This window comes from Jaculus jaculus, chromosome 3 (assembly GCF_020740685.1).
Source record: "Jaculus jaculus isolate mJacJac1 chromosome 3, mJacJac1.mat.Y.cur, whole genome shotgun sequence".
Lineage (NCBI taxonomy): Eukaryota > Metazoa > Chordata > Mammalia > Rodentia > Dipodidae > Jaculus > Jaculus jaculus.
This window is the reverse complement of record NC_059104.1, coordinates 22,628,870-22,648,264: the sequence shown is the minus strand read 5'-3', so window position 1 is coordinate 22,648,264 and position 19,395 is coordinate 22,628,870.

Here is a 19,395-nt window from a genome sequence, read left to right as displayed (position 1 = left end):
GGATTTACAATAACTTACTGGAATTCTATCTACTGCTTCACTCTATAATATGTAGGGAAGTGAGTGATTTTCATTCTCTGGAGAACATAAGGAGGATTGGAAAAATTAAACATATTCATACAGTATGTGACTAAGCTCCAAATGAATTCTTAATAAGGAAATGGAATATTAATGAGTATGCCCCAGTAAAGAAATTATTTCTCTAAAAAGCATTTAAAAATAGAAATAAAATCCAGTTCAAACAACATCAAGTATCAACATATTCATGACTTATTTCTTGAAGAGTAAATTTTGTATTTAATGTAATAGCTTTTTTTTTAACTAAGTAAATATGAAGTTTACTTAAGTTGTACACTTAATCTGATCTGATTCAGTGTTAATATATATTTGGGAGCATAATTGTTTTTAATGGTTTTCCCCTTAGGGTAAATAAAAAGTAATGTAATTCCAAGGGGAGAAAATTTGTTCTCAAAGCAAATAAATCTGCTTACATAATAAAATTAATAATAAATTTTACTTTGGAATACACAAATGGACTTATTTATTTCCCAGTTTCCCTTCTCTTAAATTATACATGTCCCCTTCCACAAATAAGAATACTGTACAAATTAGGAAATTTTATCACAAGTCCATGGAACATTTTATAACTTATCAGTCCCCACTTGCAATTGGATGCAAGATGAATATGCACTAATTATATACAAAGCTCCATTATTTGAATTTAAAGTAGCATATATGACTAAAATATTATGTACACAATATCTGATAGCCATTTTATGAATTTACTCTTTGAGTATGATTTTATTTAAATTTGACAAATTAAAATTTATTCAGACAGTAATTTATTGTGTGTGTGTGTGTACATGTGTGGATATATGTATGTATGTGTGTGAATATATATGGGTGAGATATATATATATCACGTGACTTGTTTAGAGTATATTATAGACACAGTTGTGAACAAAATTCACAAAATGCCCATTGTCAAGGTACACATTCAAGAAGAACTAGTAACAAATTATTGTAAACTTAGAAAGTATCACTATAGAGACAGATGTGTGTTTCTAATTAAATAAATAAGAGCTATGATATGTGCAGTCTATGTGGAGGAAAAGATGCTTCACCAACATGTAGAGGAGGGAGGAGAGAGCTTTAGATAGACAGAGAAAGGAAGCATGCATAGAAGAAAGGCAAAAAGGAACAAGACTTGGTTTAAGAGTGCCCTCCATATTTCTAAAGAAAATAGAATTTGCAATGACAAAAACAGCACAAGGGGCAATGAAAGAAGGTAAGATATAAAACATGAGGAAGGAAAAATATGTGAACCTAGTGGCCAATTTGGTATTTTCCTCTAGCTTCATAGTAAAATATTGCACTAGTGATAATTACCATAGTATACTTGATTCAAGATCTCTATCTGGTTAATCTGTGAAATAGCCTTGGACTGAAGAAAGAGGCATAATGTACATACAGAAATGACCTGAAAATTGTTTTTAATACCCAGTGAATAAATATTGGGTCAAAACAATAATTGTATGAAATACATAGCTTTTAGAGACTGGGTGATTAATTCTCTGTGTGTTATTGAGTTAGGATGAGGTATTGGGCATCATTAAACTGTGTTCTGTATCTTAACTGAGATTTATGTATATATAATTAACCACAGTACTGGCTGCATCCCACCAGTAAACAGTATAACTATGTGCTGGCATTGGACATTACCTTTGATCGCCTACTTAACGTGATGTCCTTCCAGGTTTCTTCATTTGAAAGTCAGTATTGTAGTTTCATTATAGATACATAATTTATCTGGAGATACTTTGAGGCTGTCTAAAGGTCTACATTTTAATCTATGTAACATGTTATTACTTTATATCATTTGTTTCTATAATGAAGCATAATTTTAAACATGTAGCAAAGTTTTCCCATATGCACTTTTATAGTGCTTCCAATTTAAACCTTTTTGAGGTACTGTAGCAATATGCCAGCGGGTTAAGGCTTTCCTGTGTAAGTATGAGGATCTGAGTTCAGATCCCCAGTGCCCCGGTAAAATGTTTTGCATCAAGATGCATCCCTATAATCCCAGTGGCAGAGAAGGTAGATCCCTAGGGGTCTCTGGCTATCTAGTTTATCTTAATTTTTAGATTAAGTATACTCTCTTTCCAACAATAAGGCAGAGTAGAACTGAGACAGGCTCCTGACATTGACCTTTGGTATCTACACACACACACACACACACACACACATATGTACACCCACACATGTACAAATGCACATGTATACTTGCATGCAAACCACATACACACATACACACAACATATATTGCAAATCCTCTCCTTTTTCTATTTTTTAATAATGAAATTACTAGGCATGTTTGATTCACAGGTGATACTGTAAGCAAATTGGATAAACTGTTTGTATCACTGAGATTGCTTGCTGTTACACAAGATATAATTATATAGAAACTTGACATAATGAGATCCAAATAAAACACCAATGATTAGAGAGTGAAGGGGTGATGCTATTTTAGACACGAAGGTCAGGAAACATTTCTCCAGAGAGCACTATTTCTTCCTTGACTTGAAGTGAGAGAGAATAACTCTGAGCCACAAGCCTGTGAGGTAGAAGTGAGGGCAATGGAAAGGCCACAGGCAGAGGTGGGTATCAATAGCAGTGAGGTTAGGAAGATGGACCAAAAGGATCAAGATGGATAAGCAGCCGTTGTGAGATGGCTGCAGAGATATGATGATGGAAACCCCAGGAAGAAACATATTTGACTTCTGTAAAAACCTTCATGAAAGGATATTGAACAATTCAGGTCACGTATGATGTGCAATCTTATAACAAGCATGCATATCGTGTGAAACAAGAGAAATGTGACTTTGTATCAAACACAATAGTTGCAGAATGGGAGTTATTGCTTGTTATGATAAACACAACAAACATGCTTATACCTTCTTCAAAATACTTTATAGGTTGAAGGTTGCACTCTTCTGAAATTTCTAAGACATACAAACATTTCTTCTTGCCTGCTTACGTGCCTCTGCCTTTCAGAATTTGTATTTGCATTAGTGAGTGCCTCTCAGTTTGCCTCATGGCTGATTTCCATGAAGACACAGTTTGTTTCCTTTCTCAGATACAAATCTATCTATATTCCTTTCCTGCATGACAGGCAACAGAGTTAGGTAGGATGAATTTATATAAGGGAGAACATATTTATCATAATCCAAAACCATGACTCATATCGTTTAGGATGAATGATTAATGCAAGAGAAGTTTATGAAATTGATAAACAATATTTTATAATAGTAAATAAAAGAATATATACTCTGTATTGTGTGCTTTTCTTCAATTATTTTTTCTCTGTGAAGTAGGTTTTAAGGTCTTTTTTTTTCCTTTGAGGTGTTTATATATATATAATGAATTTCAGCAGAGGATTATTTTAATTTTTTTCTTATATTGGTTTCACTACACAGCCCACTAGTCAATTCTACATTTATCCTAGAGTGAAACAATATCAATGACAAGCAAAACAGTGAGATTTGGGGCTTAAGAATAGCTTACCTCTTTTTCAGAAGTCTTTTGAACAAATACTGTTAAAAAAAATGGCTGGGAGATTTCTCAATGGTTAAGGCATTTGCATACAAAGCCGAAGGATCCCCATTTGATTCTCCAGAGCCCAAATAAGCCAGATGCATAAAGTGGCACATATGTCTGGAGTTTGTTTGCAGTGGCTAGAGGTTCTAGCATGCCCATTCTCTCTTTCTCACTGTCTGTCTGTCTTTCTGTTTCTCTCTCTTTCTCAAATAAATGAATGAATAAATAAATAAAATATATTACATTTTTCCTTTGTAAACAATTTGTGGTTCAGGTAATTAGGTAATTTTATGTTTTAATGGAATATGAGGAAACAATACAGGTCAATTTAATGTGAGCACCCAGACAGTGCTCTTCAGTGATTTCATAAGGTCCATGTTGAGGTTTGATTCAGGTGTCCTGCATAAACTTAGATGTTCTGAATGCTAGGTTCCAAGCTGATGGCAATTGGAAATTAAAGCCTCCTGGAGACAATGTATTGTTGGGGGTGGGCTTATGGGTGTTAAAGCTAGTGTCCCCTTGCTAGTGTTTGGCACATTTTCCTGTTAATGTTGTCTACTTTGTGTTGGCAAGGGGGTGATATCCACCGTCTGCTCATGCCATTGTTTTCTCCTGCCATCATGGAGCTTCCACTCGAGACTGGAAGCCAAAATAAACCTTTTTTTCCTCACCATCTGTTCCTGGTTGGGTGATTTTTGCCAGCTTTGTGAACCTGAGTGCAACAGTCCATTAATGCAAACCAAAAGCATTTCCAAATAAGATATTTCTGCAAAGATAGACAGTGACACCATTTAGATAAAGTTGCATGCTCTGCTTTGTTTCCTTGAGATTGAATCTCTCACTAAACCTGAGGTTCTTGCTGTTTTCCAAACTAGATGGTCAGGGAGCATCTGTGCATCTTCTGTCTCCACTCACTAGAGTATTTGAGTTGGTTACCGAAAGGTGATCCTCCTACCTCTGCCTCCCAAGTGCTGGAAATAAAGGTGTGCATCACCATGCCCAGCTGATGGAAACTTAATTTTTAATGCATGCTATAGCACAAAGAAATATCTGGAAATACATCACTTACCTAGGAAATTCTAACAGGAAATTAAGACAAAAATAAATGATAATTTCAAAAACGTGGGACAAATAAAATAAACCCAATGAACAGTAACTCCATAACTTATATGTATTTATCAACATGTAACATCTGAAATATATTTATATGTATGGGACTTTAAATTGTGTCAATTATAAATTTGGTAGAATATGAATGACATATCTTAGTAAAGGAAATTTGATATACCACTGAAAAACAGTAACAAACAATATATCAACAGATTAACACAAGAGCATATACAATAATTGCATACAAATAACTGAGCACAATGTAATGTGTATCCATAAGAAAATCACTAAAGTAAGCTAAGAATAAGAACTCCATCTGATAAAAGTGTGTTATTAAGTAACATAGAGCTGGCATCACATCTAATATGGAGAGACTGAATACTTCCATAGGTTCTAAACATTGTAATTAATTAAGAAATTTGATATAAACCTATCCATATAGAAAAAGTCTTCAGAAAAGTACTATAATACATTAAGTTTCATACATTTCAAAATAAAATATATGTGTTAAGGAAATCTGATTGTTCAATGACATTACAAAACAATCTACTGAACATTTTAAGAGAGAAGAAACTGGACACAAAACTTAGCAATCTTAATTTTTTTATTTTTTTAAAAGCAATCCTGCAAGAAGAAAGAGCTTTGACTGGAGACTCTTTGGGGCATGCTGAATAGAAATTCTTATGAAAAATTACCAAGCTTCACATTTAGTGAAATGCTCTTTCCCAAAGAAATAAGGTATAACAGTGATGGAAGAATATAACTGACATTCTTCTCTCACCACCCTGGAGCATTGATGGAATTCATGCCTTTACACATGAGTAAATACGCACCCACACATACATACACTACACACAAACACAAAATATCTTTTATAATAAAACTGTTAAATTACATTTTTTTTTTCGAGGTAGAGTCTGATTACCGCTCAGGCTGACCTGGAATTCACTATGTAGTCTCAGGTTGGCCATGAAGTCTCAGCAATCCGCCAACCTCTGCCTACTGAGTGCTGAGATTAAAGGTGTGCACCACTACGCCCGGTTTTTAAATTACATTTTTAAAATAAATCTCAATCTCTAAGAGTCATCTCTCCAAGGAGTTTATGACTATTTACATTTTAATAATTTATGACATCATATATTTTCTTCACATTTGTAAGTGTACTTAATTTTGTATACATTTATAGTTGCATCTTAGGTCAATCACAAATAGGAAAAAGTATTTATTCTTCAGTTAACTTTTGGAGGACTGTAATGTATATTCCTTATATAGACATGAGTGTGTATCTAAATAATATGGAAAAGCTTAACTGGCTCGCCTTAGATCCTAGGAGTGGGCATCATGTCCTCCTTTTCATCCTCTCTAAGACTCTTGGGTACAAATCAAGGTAACATAACAGAATTTATGTAGTTGTCATAAAAGCACTTTAAATTTTGTCTATTATCACTGTCTTTAATTTCATATAATTTATAATTTTCAGATTCAAAGTGAAGTTTCTAAGGGAAAAATGATATAGCAATGACAAAGGATATCAAGTGAAATATAGCTGAAATTATTCTACTTTTAAATGCAATATAAGGACATGGTGGAAGATGGATGTTTTTGCTAATCAATGATAAAAAGATTTAGTTTTGAGAATGTATTGTTAGAGGGCAAAGAGGATAAAACCCACATAATTCACAGTTCTGTATTTAATTTTTTTTCACAAATACAGAATTTAATATAACAAGCTGTCACATAACACCTGATAATAGCAACTTTTAAACTGACTGAGAATCCAGAATAATTTCTGTTATCTGAACAAATGTCATTTTAAAGTTGTTAGTTTTATGTTGCTCTCTCCACTTGATCATCATTCAGTCTTCATTTAAATACAGCTTTAATGGACTCAATCACCCATATCCAATGAAGCCATTTTTTTTCTTTTTTATTAATTAGTTTTGTATTCAGCAAATACAGTTAGTTTGGTACCATTATTAGGCTCATACGTGATCTACCCCCTCCCCTTGGCCCCTCTTTGTTGAGGTATATGGGTTGACCATTGTGGAGTTATCCCACAGATAGGGGTAAGTTAAATGTCTCTGCATATAATGACCCAACATGTGGCTCTGACATGCTTTCTGCCCCCTCTTCTGCAAAATTTCCCTGAGCCGTGTTGGGTTCATTTTTGGTCTGCTTCAGTGATGAGGTGTTGGGGGCTTCTGGGGCTCTAGCTCTGATTTGGTAGGAGTTGATTTTTCTCTGTGTTGATCTCCTTCCCCCTTGTGCTGGTATCGGGTTCACCAGGAAAACAGCACCCTTGCTTGTTCCTCCAATTTTTCTTAGTTTCAGGTGGGGCCCTTTTGAAGTATGATGGGGTGGCTCTCTCCTTAGGATCTACATCTATCTGAAAAAGGGAAGCAGATTCTCCAGCGGAGAGTAAGTTAGCACCAGACAAATGAGATAACCCATATATATATATATATATATATATATATATATATATATATATATATATATATATATATATATATATATTTTATAGAGAGTTTAATAGGTGTAGGCCCTCTTGTAGCCCATGATTGATGGTAGCTTGATAATGGAGAGTGGGCTTATGTTTGGATATTGTTCTAACTTGTTTCCTAGCTCCAGATATGGGTCCCATACCACTGAGGGGATCAGTTAGCCAAATCAAGAGCAGTTGGTTCCCCACCATGGCTGTGTGCCACTATCGCACTTGTGTGAGCATCACGACAGGTTATTTGCTGCTAAGTAGGTTGGACCATGAGTTGCTTGGACAGATATTGGTAATTTTCCCCCAGTTGCCCATGTAGCACCTTTTGGCACTAGATGTGCTATCTGGGGAATAACTCTCAATGAGTCCGATTTTAAGTAACAAAAGCAGTTGCACTTACCTCATTAAAACTATTATTTACATCTATAAAAATTGCATTAACAGCTGAGTATGGTGGCACATGCCTTTATTCGGTACACTCAGGAGGCAGCTGTGGAAGGATCTCCCTGAATTTGAGGCCAGCCTGAGAATACATAATGAATTCCAGGTCAGCCTGGGCTAGAGTGAGACCCTATATTAAAAAACAAAAACAACAGAAAACAAAACAAAACAAATAAACAAAAAAACAAATGTCAATAACAGTTGAAACAATTTCCAATTAATGAAGTATAAAATAGTTGAAAATGATAAATATATAATCTAGAAATAAAAACCTGTAGCATTATTTCATATGATAGCATTAGGATAAAGATTACATGCATGATAAATTCTCTAGCACTTAACTTGAAATTGTTGTTTGACCACTATCACTTTCATCACGTAATCAACTTTACAGGATTGGCTCTAAGCATATAGTTGGGCTGTTGAAATAAGCTATCCGTATGCATACATTTTCTGAAAATAAATCATTTCTACAAAGTAATTCTTAGAAAAAAAAGTGTGTATGCACATCCCTTGATATGATTGCTGTGGTAGTTTGAATCGATGGCTGCCAATAAATACAGTGTTTTATCAGTTTCTAGTTTGGATCTGTAGCCACCTAGCTAGAGGCAGTGTTACTAGGCAGATCTTAACTTGTGGTGGTGAGTTTGAGATTTCAATCTAAAGATAGGCAAAGTGTGCTAGCTGGAGTTCCTGAACTGTTCTGTGCTATGTGGCTTTTGGCTTCAGGGATTCTGCTTCTTTCTCTCTGTTTGGTCCTGTGAAGGCAGGCCAGCTTCTTCTGACATTTTGGAACTTACCCTGGATCTGTAAGCTTCAATAAACCCCTTCCTCCATAACTGTTCCTGGTCTGGAAGCTCATCTCAGTGAACCTGAAGCTGTCTGATGCAGAAGTTTATACCACCAATGAGTGGGGTAAGATGTACCAAAATGTACCTGACCCTGTAGATGTTGGTCTTTTGGAACCTTTGTTTTGGAGGAATGGGCATGGACTTGCTGCTTGCAACTGAATATGCCTTCTGGAGTGGTAAGCCAAGCTTTATGGACTATTCTAATGAGAGTTTGAGAATGCTAAGTGAAGACAGAATTGAACTTTGAGGATTGGTTTATGAGCTTTCTATGATGAAAGGAAGTCTACACAATGGGCAGAACTATGAGTACACATGAATGTGCATTGTGCTTAGAAGGAAAAGTGGCCAGATGTATGATTATACATTGATTCATGGGTTGTGGCCAATGGTTTAGCTGTAAGGTCCAGGAGTAGGAAGGAGCACAATTGGAAAATTAATGAGAAGGATATTTGGTGAAGGTGTATGTGCATAAAATTCTCTGAATGGACAAAAGATATAAAGATACTTGTGTCCCATGTTAATATTGATCAGAAGATGACCTCATCAGAGGATGACTTTAATAATCAAGTAGATAAGCTGACCCTTTCTGTGGATAGGGGTCAACCTCTTTCCTCAGCAATCCATGCCATTGCCCAATGGACCTATGAACAAAGTGGCCATGGTGGCAGAGATGCAGGCTATGCATGAGCCCAAATACATGGACTTCCACTAACTAAGGCTGACCTGGCTATGGCTGCTGCTGAGTGCCAAATCTGCAAGCAGCAGAGACCAACCCTGAGCCCCCAATATTGTAGCATTCCTCGGGGTGACCAGCCACCAACTTGGTGGCAAGTTGACTACATTGGGCCTCTTCCATCTTGGAAAGGACAGCATTTTGTTCTTAAATGAATAGACACCTATTCTGGGTATGCATTTGCCTTTCTTGCACATAAGGGTTCTGTCAAAACTGCCATCCATGGGCTTACAAAATGCCTTATCCACCATCATGGTATTCCACACAGCATTTCTTCTGACCAAGGAACTCACTTCACAGCCAAGGAAGTATGGCAGTGGGATCGTGATCATGGAATTCACTTCTATTACCATGCGCCCTATCACTCTGAAGCACCTGGCTTGATAGAACAGTGGAATGGCCTTTTTGAAGAAACAGCTACAGTGCCAAATGGGTGGCAGTCTCTTGGAGGGTTGGGGGAGTATCCTCCAGCAGGCTGTGTATGCTCTGAATCAGTGTCCTACAGATGATGCTATTTCTCCTATATCCTGGATTCATGGGTCCAGGATTCAAGGGGTGGAAATGGGAATTGTCCTGCTTATCATTGCTCCAAATGACCCATTAGCCAATTTTTGCTTCCTTTTCCCACAACCTAATGATCTGCTAGCCTAGAGGTCTTGGTTCCATGGTGGTGGGGGAGGGGCTTCTTTTGCCAGGAGGCACAAAGGGTATTCCATTTAACTGGAAGCTAAGACTTCCCCCTGTTCACTGTGGGATCCTGATGCCCTTGAGTGAACAGGCTGACAAAGGAGTTACAGAGGTAGCAGGGATGATTGAACAAGACTACAAGGGGAAAATTGGAGTGTTGCTTCACAATGGAGGTAAGGAAGAGTATGCCTGGAGTGCAGGGCATCCTTTAGGGTGTCTCTTGGTGTTATCATGCCCTGTTATCAAAGTCAATGGAAGACTGCAACAACCCAACCAAGGCAGTATTGTAAACAGCCCAGATCCTTCAGGAATGAAGTATGGGTCACTTCTCCAGGTAAAGAACCAAGACCTGTTGAGATGCTCCTGAAGGTGGAGGAAATACAGCTAAGGTCACATGACCAGTTACAAAAACATGGACTGTAATTGCCATGAGTGTTTCTGTCTTACGTTGTTAAGAATGTTTCTAAGGCTGGAGAGATGGCTTAGCATTTAAGCACTTTGCCTGTGAAGCCTAAGGACCCCGGTTCAAGGCTCGGTTCTCCAGGTCCCACGTTAGCCAGATGCACAAGGGGGCGCACGCGTCTGGAGTTCGTTTGCAGAGGCTGGAAGCCCTGGCGCCCCCATTCTCTCTCTCTCCCTCTATCTGTCTTTCTCTCTGTGTCTGTCACTCTCAAATAAATAAATAATAAATGAACAAAAATATTTTAAAAAAAAGAATGTTTCTACATATCTAGACCAATATTAAGATGCTTTTCCTCTTCTACTACTTCTGTATTAGGTAATTAATACTGATTAAGATAATATCACTAGTTAGGTACTGTTGAATTTATATTTGACTTCTTATATTAGAGACAGCATTCCTCAAGGTATCTTGCTTTAATTTTTTTGGGTGGGGGTACAGAGATTGTGAGTTTTGGTTGTATGAGTGATAGTTATATTATGCTAGGTGGAGTTATAACCATATTACGGTCTTCATTTGGAAATTAAGTATGATGTAAAGGATATATGGTTTGGTGTCAAGTTGACAATGGGTGGACTTGTGAATATTATGTTTGTGTCAACTTGATCTGTTTAGGAATCCACAGACATTCCTCATAAGTGGGTCTCTGAGGTTGCTTCCAGGAAGGATTAACTAAAGAAGGAATCCTTCTCCCAGGGTGAGCCCTTCCCCCAGAATGGGCAGCCCCTCTCTGAGGAGAGACTTTATCAAAACAAGCCATGGGAAGAAAGGTATTCTCCTCCCCTACACCTGGCTGAAGATGCTGCCTGCTGCTTTCTAGTGTGGACTGAAGACCAGCCTGGACTGAAGAGCAGTGACTCTCCAGGACACCTCCAGGCCTTCAGTGTCAGAACAGGACTGCTGAGGCATCCAGCTAACAGGTTCCTTGACTCTCAAACCTATAGTCTGCTATTGTTGGACTGTAGTAACATAATCCAATAAAATCCATTTTAACATAATTCATTCCTCTAGAGAACCCTGACTAAATACAACTGCATGTACCATAAATGAAGACATGACTATCACTCGTCATGGTCAGACACATGTACGTGCTGGTGCAGGCATACAATAGGACACACATATTCTCAAACAAATGAGATAACAATTACTTTGAAGTTTTACAAGTATCTTTTATCATATATATGTATATATATATATATATATATATATATATATATATATATATATAAGATTTTTTAGCTACTACCATTATGCATTCATGTAAACCCTTTCTTCTGTCAAATACTATCCATCCCTCTAATATTTTCAAATTCTTATGAATTTTATTTTGTTAGCTTCATCAGACCTTGCATTCATCTTACATATTAATTTCATGGTTAGGACAATTGTGTTCATTTAAGTTTAATTTCTGAAAAGATTTTTGATTAGTCTTGCAACATTATAATCTTTTATTATTCCACTTATTATTTACAAGCCTTTACATAATCAGGCATTCCTTTTGATAGACAAAAGTGTGGAGATATAAATGCTGTGAGGAACACAACCAGGCAGAGTAGCCTGGTCATGCAAATTACAGAAATCATTTTGAATCATAGTATGAGGATTATATAACAATACTAACAGACTTCGCAGAAGTGGGGAATCAAATTGTTTTGGTTTATTAAAATAAAATTAAAGTAAAAGATCTCCATAGGGCAACTCTAAATCCTCAAATATTAAAAACTCAAACAAATAGGATATTAAGTGAAGAAAATTAAAAAGGAAAATTTGAATTTCTTTAGTATGTCATGAACTAGATTTTCTTCTTGTTTTTCAATTATGAAAAAAAATAAGGATAGGCTAGGATGATGACTCAGCAGGAAAAAAAAAAAAAAACAGAAAATAGGCAAACACACAAGTAATCCCAGTCTGCATGGGCCGAGAGCCAAGAATCACTGGGACTCACTGATGCTCACCAGATCATGGTTGAAGTAGATATCTATCCCAAATATCTATCCCAAAGAAGTACATAAGTGAGCAATAACAGGATACCTGACCTTTTCCTATAACCTTCACATTCATGTGAATGGTACAAAATCTTGCCATGTGGAAGGCAGGAGGAGGTAAAGAACCCATGTTGGAATATGGCTACTTTTGCCCTGCCTTTGTTTCAGCCAGTATATTTCCACTTAACACACACACACACCCCACACACACACGCACACGCACACGTATGTATGTATAATGTCTGCCCTTCACTATACTGCATGAACAACATCATACTTAAATAGCTCATGATTTATGATCTACAAATTAACTAGAGAAGATAAGATATATGTTTCTTTCCTTTTGAAATTCTCACACATTCCTAATTAATGAGAGCATTAGGGTTCTTTGCCAAAACACCAGTATATGCCAGTGTACCAATTTGGTGTATCCCAGATCTTTGCCTTATAAATTTCAAGAATTAAAACCCACAGACCAGAGGGTGATGTATAGAGAAACTTTATTAGATTAAGAGAAGAAAAGAGAAGAACTTACAAAGAGCCCTTGCACGTGGAAGGATGTGAGGGAGTAGAGAACTCATGTGGGAGTGGGAGTCCCCTCCCCCATACTGGGCTGAGACTATGGGGGCTTACCAGAGCAATGACCTTGAGTTTGTGGAATCAGGGAAGATTAATAGCCATAAAGAGGCTGTGCCCAAGTAGTAAGCATCTATTTCTAACCTCATTGTGGTGGGATTTACCCTCAGGCTCAGAGTGGTCTGACAGAAAGCTGCTTGATCTGGGATCAAGGGCTGGCTCACAAAGATGTCAGTACACCAGAGTGAAGGGTGAGAGAGAGCAATGAATATTCAAACTAGCAGTAAAGAATTGTATGATGATAAATGTTATTGGTTTGTTCCTGAATAGAAAAAGAGATACCATATAAATTGCTAGCAATAGCTCTGCATATCCCTATACCAAGTATTATCTACCTGAGCACTTTGGTTTTTCCTCTTTCTCTTCTGGAAACATATTCATCTTTCAATGTACCTAGACATTCTTCTCTAAGGTCAGTGTGTACATATCCTTGTGCACTATTAAAAAAAAAAAAAAGAAAAGAAAAAACGTAATGTGTGTTTCTCATTGTAGCATCTCTCAATAGTGGGCATCAATTTGGTTCAGGATATTCTACATTGTGCACCAATTAACTAAGAAAAATTTAATTTAATCACTAGAAGATATCTGTAGATATTAATGAAAAATATGTATTATTTGTCTTTTCTTGGTTATCTACTACATTATAATATTTCTAACTTTCATTAAATAATTTTTAATTACACAGCTTTATATATTATAGATTTTTTAATAATCTCAGCTATTAAAAAGTGTGAAATATCTTGTATTATAATACAAACAATAAGCTTTTAGGAAACATTTAGGTACTGCATTTCATTAATTAAATTTTAGGATACTTATGATGACTATATTTTAGTTTATAAAATTTACCTAGGACTGGGAAGATGGCTCAGTGGGTAAAAACATTTGCTGTGCAAGCAAACGTTTGTATACCTGAACCTACTTAAAGCTTGGCATAACAACGCAAACATCTGTAATCCGAGGTGACTAATGTAGATTACCATTCAGACTCTGTCTAAAAATAGATGGAATTTGAGGACTAACCCTCCATACACAAACAATGACACAAGTGTACCCACAACCACACACATGAACACACATGTGCATGTATGCACAAATATACACTCAGAAAAAAAGTAAAGAAATAATTTTCTCAAAATGCATATGTGATAGCAGACTATTAAAACCATTTGTTTAGAAAATTGAACTGATTTTTCAAATTAGCTGAATTTTTTCTTCGAAGAGGGATTTAAATAAAAACTAATAAAGCTAGAAATTGCATGCTCTTCAAATTTTTCTCAAAACTTGTTATTGAGTAAGTTGTAATTCCCATGTACAAAATATAGGGAAAACACTAATTAATCACATTGTCCCTTATTAAGAAATACTACATTGTTGATTCTGTGTACATTAATTAAATAAATTATTTTGTAGTTATTATATATATTAGGCATTTATGAACAGTAATTCTATTGTAAGTTATGCCTCAAATTTGCCTTATATTTGATCAGTATTACCAAGAAAATACAAGATTTTTTTCTAACATGTTTTAAGGCAATTAAAGTAAAATATGTAATCATTAACTTAAAAATCATCATTCATAAGATATAGAGTTCTATGTATTTCTTCTCTATGTGCTCCGCAAGATGCTGCCCTTTTAAAACTTCAAATATATACACCTTTTCAATTTCTAAGTGTAAACACTTGGTAACAAAGTTACATAAATCTTTACATTATTCTGAAGCACCATGATTTAAAATTTTAAACCAATGCAATTAATTTTATATTTCTAACCTTGGGTATTTTCTCTCTCGGTTGCTTGAGTCATCATTATTTGCATGAATAATTCTGTGTAGTGGTCTAGAGGTATTTCAATGTCACAAACAGCTTTGCTTTGAATAATTGGGGGTCTTCCCTATCACCTTGATAGGTTTTTGAGTCACACAGGAAGCAGACAACTGTTCATGTTACAAAAAATGTTTTCAGAGATTTGACACTGCCAAAGTGGGTATCATCATCCACTGAGCTGGGTTCCTGAACTGAATAGAATGGAGAAATCAAGTAAAGCACCAGCATTGATCTGTCTAGCCTCCCAGGCGGCAAATTTCTTGCTCCCTGTTGTTTTTCTTCCTCTGTGATGGACTATGGGCTCCCAAACTGTGAGTTAATAAAACACTTTTCTCCTTTCTCAGCCTTTCTATCCATGAGCAGAATTTCTCATGACCACTGTAGGCATGTTTCTGTCTCGAAAGAGCTTCCTGCTTCTTACTCAAAAGAATTCCCATTCACCCCTTCTCCCACCGACGTTCTCAGAATGTAAGGTAATATGCTTGAGGAATATATCTTGCATCCAAACTTTTCTTAATTTCCTTGGTCAGAGTCACAAATTGCTGCTTTGTTTTCCTAATTGGTGTGTGTGTGGGGGGGCACTTTATCTGAAAAACAGAAGAAGAAAAAGTCTTTGAAATTCTTACGCACAACAATGAGTAGTTGCCTAATGCATCTATGTTCATGAACTTTGATAGCTTTCAGAGACAGGATTTCAGTTTGTAGCCCAAGTTTACCTGGAACCCACTGCGTACATTAGGATATCCTCAAATTTGTTGCAGTTCTGCTGATTCAGCCACCAAGTGATGGATTTTTATTCATGGGTTGTCAAGTCTACCCTACATGAACTGGGAAGTGAGATGAAAGTTTTAATCCTCATTATGCCTGTGAGACTGAACAACTGTGTTATGCATTTAGACTACAATAAACTCATTGGTAAAATGGGAATTGTAATGCTTTTCATGTATGAAGTTAATGGACATTATAGCCATGTTATCAAAGAAAAATTTTACTATAAAGTGGATATCATCATGGGAATAATGGAGACATGTGGAAATACATCACTACTTTCTAAATGTTTATAATGGCGTGTTGTTTTATTAGTCTAGTGATGCTTTTCATTGGGGACTATATAAGGGTCAAGGATATACACATACCTACCATTGCATTCTGATATTCACAAACTTATTTTATTTAATTAAGGTATTTCATTTTTTTTTAAGAATAAAAAATGGTTATTTTTCTCTTGGTTGTATACAATGTGTATATTAAATGTAATGGTATCATGAGTAACTTCTCACTTCAAGGCAGGCCAATGTAAATTATTTCAGAGTAAAATATCTTGAAAGGTATTCCCACATCCCTTTAAAAAATCATTAAATTTGGCACAAATTTATTTCAAAGTTCTTTTTTTCTTTTTCAAGAACAAAAACTATAGGAGAGCTTTGTTCATCCTTCAAAAAGTTTGTTAGCTAAATGCATTTTAGGGATTAAGTCAAATTTTTTTGTAGATATAAATTATGTGAAAATTATAAATCTTACTGAAAATCATTTGAGTATTATAATCAGTTTATTAAAGAACACTGTAGTAGACAGCTTCAGGTAGCTAGGATGAACTTCCAGACCATGCACAGTTATGATGGAAGGGATTGATTGAGGATTAAACATCTAGGGAAAGTTCCATAATGGCAGAAGAAGTTGGCCTGCTCTTACAAGACCAAACACAGAAGGAAAAGCCAAAACCCACATAGAATACTTCAGAAAATCTATCTGGAACTAGGCACTTTGCAAATCTTTCAATTGGAATTTCAAACCCATGATCACACTTTAAGGTTGGCCCAATGGCACACCCTCTAGCCAGGTGGATGCAGATACAAACTACAAACTAATTAAAGATTCAATATATTGGGGACCATCTATTCAAACTACCATAAGCACCTTATGAATAATATGGAAATGTGAATTCACTTTGACAATTTCATTGTCAAGTTCCCCCCATAGGGTAATATTCCCCAAGTACATGCATGCTTCAATGGTCAATGACTCAGTGTAGTTTTGTAAGGACTTCTGGTCAAGATGGCACCTGCCTAACCACGCTTCAGCTCTCAGAGCAATAGCAGGCAAGATCAGTGGGGTTCCAGGTTCAGGAAGTCCTTGCAGACCCTCAAGGGGAGGGCATTGAGGAGCACATTAGGAAATCCACTGCTTCCCACAGTCTCAAGTAGCCCACTAGACACCCAGGACCCTCAAGCAGCAGTTTCAGCTCAGCTGCCCCATTGCAGACCAGGTTTACTAATGCACTACCTGTAGGCTCTGCAGTTCTGTGCCAGGCACCTCTAACCTTTCCCTGTGCCAACCAGCTCTCCTTCCTCTCTCCTTCCCATGGCTTTCCTCCTGGACCATACTGCCCCACCCCACCCATGATGCCACCAAGTCCATGCAACTGAGTCTGTGCCGCTGGATCCCTGCCGCTGGATCACAGCACCAAGGCTGCACTACTGGGGGTCCACACCATCCCACCCTCCCACCTGCCCTGCCACAGGGTCTGTGCCATCCTGACCTGTTCCCCCATTCCTGTTCACCGCTGGGTCCCCACCGTCCCATTTCCTGCTACCCAGCAATGAATCATCCCATTGGCATGCTTCACCACCCTTCCAACAGGTTCACGTTGATCCACTCCCTTGCCCCACCACTTGCCTCCAGACCACTCAGTACCATCTCTCTGCCCTGCCACCCACCAACAGGTCACTACCACCCTATCAACCCCCTGCCTCATCACCGTCCTCCAAGACTGTGCAGTCTCCAGGTTCCCCACCCCAAGGGTATCCAGGTCCCCACCAGGGGTGCAGATTCCTCCTGCCTGAGCATAGAGACCCCCTTGCCATCAGAAAACTAATCTATTCCAACATAAAAGGGAATACTCACTGAAGACATTTCAAGGGTAAACTACAGCTTCCCCCTAAATTAAATAAGATTCCAACACTGTGATGGGCAGACCACAGCATGAAAGGAACAACACAAAACACCAAATCCTTTCAAACCAAATTCAACACTTCAAAAGCATTATCCACCTTGATCAAGTAGGCTTTATTAAAGGGATTCAGAGTTGTGTCAACATATGGAAACCTGTCAATGTAATATACCACATAATTAAGCACAATAACAAAACCACATGATAATTTCAATGGATGCAGAAAAGGCTTTTGACAAAATACAACATCACTTAATGATCAAAATGTTGGATAGAACAGGCATTAATGGTTTATATATTAACATAATAAAGCATGTAAAGCCCAAATAATACTGAATGGGGAATGAATCCAGGAATTCCCATTGAAATAAGTAACAAAACAGGGGTACCAATTCTCACCTCTGCTCTTCAGTATACTGCTAGAACTCCTAGCCCCAAGAATAAGGCAGGAGAAAGAAATGAAAGGTATGCAAATTGGAAAGGAAGAAATCAAGTTAGCCCTATTTGCAGACTACATGAGCCTATATGTAAGTGTCCCAAGAAACTCCATCTCAAAAGTATTAAAGGTCAGGCTGAAGATATGTCTTAGCGGTTAAGCGCTTGCTTGTGAAGCCTAAGGACCCCAGTTCGAGGCTCGATTTCCCAGGACCACGTTAGACAGATGCACAAGGGGGGACATGCATCTGGAGTTCATTTTTAGTGGCTGGAGGCCCTGTTGTGCCCATTCTCTCTCACTCTCTCTCTCTCTCTCTCTCTCTCTCTCTCTCTCTGCCTCTTTCTCTGTCTGTCACATTCAAATCAATAAATCAACATTAAAAAAATAAAAAACCTCTTAAAGGTGATTAATACATTCAGCAAAGTAGCAAGATACAAAATCAATGCACAAAAATCAGTAGCCTTTCTATACATAAGGTTAAAGATACAAAGAAAGAAATTAGTGACACTGTCCCATTTTCAACAGCACCAAAAAATAAAAATACCTTGGAATAACACTAAGTATGTGAAATACATATGTAATGAAAACATAAAAACATTCAAGAATGTAATTGAGGAGGACTTAAGAGGATAGAAAGACCTACCATGCTCCTGTATAGTCAGAATTAACATTATGAAAATGGCAATCTTATCAAAAGCAATATACAGATTTAATGCAATACCAATAAAAATCCAAGCATCATTCTTCAAGAGATAGAGAACATGATCTCACAATTCACATATAATGTCACCAGATCTTAGATATCCAAGCATATCCTTCATTAACAAAATCCCAGGAACTGAGGAACTTAAAAAATCACTCAACCACTGGAATCCTATGAAGATGAAAAGTTTTCTTTTTTTTCACAAATATACATACCATAACCAGAGCCAATAGGTTACCCACAGAATGGGAGAAAACTTTTGCTGACTATATAACTGACAGAGGCTTAATTTCTAGAATCTACAAAGAACTCAAAAACCTATGCAATTAAAAAAAAAAATCAAATAAGTCACAAATGAGGCAGAGAATTGAGCAGGGAGTTCTTCAGAGGAAGAAAGGCAAATGACAAAAACACACTTAAGAAAATGTTCAGCATCCCTAACCTTCAAAAAACTGCAAATTATAACAACTATGAGATTTTATCTT